Genomic DNA, 3,023 nt, shown 5'->3' on the forward strand with positions numbered 1-3,023 from the left:
CACGAGAAGAGGGACGACAATGACACACAGGTGTAACACATTAGGGTGGGGCAGGCAATCACACTGGCTGGAAACTTGACAGGAAGTGGATCTGAAACTGAGGTAAGTGACCAAAATAAAAAAAGGAAGCACCAGAGAAGTGTGGGAGAGAGGAGCTTCTGTTGGTGCGGACTTTGACCTTTTTAACTTTCAAGACCTTTTACAAGCAAAAGAACATCTATAAAACACTGAAGGAAAGAAAAAAAAGCATAATAGGTCATAATAGGTCTGAAATATAGGTCGGCCAGACATTTTCAGCAGCCTATCTAATAACACGTTTTAGTTTTTGGTAATGACAACTTTTAAATGAACACAAATTGATGTATAAAAACAAAAGAGGTGTTTATTTTGTTTCACTTTTGAAATAATGAAAATCATATATATATTTGACCCAGGCACATCAGAAAGTGAAGAAATAGAATATAAAAGAGCTATGAATGCACAATATCAGTGACCAATACTACATTAAATCTCTCTCTAACAGTATAGTTTCACCTTTGACATAAAAAATAAATATATACATGTATCACAACGTGCAGACAACAGGATAAAAACAGCTATCAATTCACAGAACCATTACAACTCGTAGTACCAATAACCACATACACACAAAACACTAAATGTAGCTGACCTTTTTTGTCATATAGATTTGTGTGTGCTGTGCTACTTTGCTACGTAGCCTCTGGGCTGGATGTAGCCTGTGACCCACCTGTTAGAATAGGTCGTGCAGACGTTAGCTTTAGCGAGCAAGAAAAAATTCTACATGTAGTGGTTTTGAAGTTCACAGGCCATAGCAAGAGTCTACATTTGATATGAGCAAAAGCTTGCCAGTAGAAAGGCTGTGAAAGTGTTTTCTGCAAAACTTTGCCATGAGAGGTCACAAGCTCTGAATTATTTTCTCTGATTTACTGCGGACAGTTCTGCTCTGTTCTCTGTCTTTGAAGGGCAGAGTAGAACAGCAGATTAATTTTTTGATGAATGCTATTCATAAACTCAAATCCCATTCTGCTGCAGTATTTATTTGCCAGCATGTAAAATGTATTTCTTCATTATTAATACACCTGCTTGACATTTCTGTGTTGCCACTTTGCTGTCGTATGATTACGTTCAGCCACGCCGAAAAGGGCAGAAAGGTCACACTGACAGACTGAGAACGAAACTGCTATTGTCAAGTGCATCTTTTGTGTGAACAAGAGGGGGGAATGTTATGTTGACATTTGCTTGGCTCCTATAATTGGAAAAAACACTGTGTGCTAAATGGAAAAATTAATCATAATGTGTTGAAACGATTTATGGGAGGATTAGTGTTCTAGTGTAAGAATCTGCGATGTACTTTTACCGTCACTTGGTGTGAATTAGAGCTCTCTCTGCCTGTAATGTGTCCATTATTATGTTTTAAGAAGGCATTCGATTTAATTATAAAGCATAGTCTGCTTTACAATTTGGTTTGCATGTAGAATATTATATATCGAGTTTCCTGAAGACTTTATTTCGATCTCAAAATGAAATTTTTGCATGATTCGATAGCATTTGGGACTCCATATTGTTGCCACAAAAACCTTGCTTTCCCAAGCTAGCAGTATATCTTCACTGTGGATCTGTCTATGTGACACGTGATAGTAGACAATTTGTCACAGATTCCATCCCATTGTGCTCATAGCGAAATTGGTAAAGCCAAGGTTGACAGCAAATGGATTACTACCCTTATGAGACGAGTTTACCATGATTGACCCTATTGGTTGTGTGACGCCAGATAATGCAAAGATAAGACAAGCCCCACATGTTCTGACAGTTGACACAAACACAGAGAAACAGCAACAATGGCATAGAGTCACCAACACTATGTGTATCCTAAAAGTTCTGAAAGACTTGTATTAAAGGGTAACTCCACCAATTTTACACATTAAAGTGAGTTTACAAGTCTTGAGGAGTACTAATAGAAAAAGTAGTATAAAGCCTTTTGTGGCTCCAGAGAAAGCTGCGTGTAATCTGATAAATTGCCTCTAGTGATGTCATCCAGTGGCTAAGTTGCATTGTGGGTAATGTATACGCCAGGTTTAGAAAAGGAAGATGAATGCAATGTACCGTATCTCTCTCTATCTTTAGAGTACTCAGTATATATCTCTATAATAGATATAGAGATATAGATACATAGATCTCTCATATATCTCTATATATCTCTCTATATAGAGATATCTCTCTCTATATAGAAGTCTATCTCTCTCTATATATATCTCTCGATATATATCTCTCTATATTGAGATATCTCTATATAGAAATATATATATCTATATATATATTTATATATATATATAAATATATAAAGAGAGAGAGATCTGTATATCTTTATCTCTATATCTATTATAGAGATATATACTGAGTACTCTAAAGATAGAGAGAGATACGGTACATTGCATTCATCTTTCTTTTCTAAACCTGGCGTATACATTACCCACAATGCAGCTTAGCCACTGGATGACATCACTAGAGGCAAGTTATCAGATTACACACAGCTTTCTCTTTATATATGTATATATATATATAGAGAGAGAGAGATTTCTATATATAGAGTTATACTTCTATAGAGAGAGATATCTCTATATGGAGAGATACATGTAGAGAGAGACATATCTCTCTATATAGAGATATACCTCGCTCTATATATATATATCTCTATAGAGATATATCTCTCTATATATAGAAATCTCTATATATATATCTCACTCTATATATATATCTCTCTATATAGAGATATGTCTCTCTCTACATGTATCTCTCTGTATAGAGATATATATATCTCTGAGTGAGATATATAGAGATTTCTATATATAGAGATATACCTCTATAGAGAGATCTATATAGAGAGGGAGATATATCTCTATATAGAGATATATAGAGAGAGATATATATATCTCTATACAGAGAGATAAATGTAGAGAGAGACATATCTCTATATGTAGAGAGATATATATAGAGATATTTAG

The sequence above is a fragment of the Pagrus pagrus genome (genome assembly GCF_965226575.1).
Source record: "Pagrus pagrus genome assembly, chromosome: 19".
NCBI lineage: Eukaryota > Metazoa > Chordata > Actinopteri > Spariformes > Sparidae > Pagrus > Pagrus pagrus.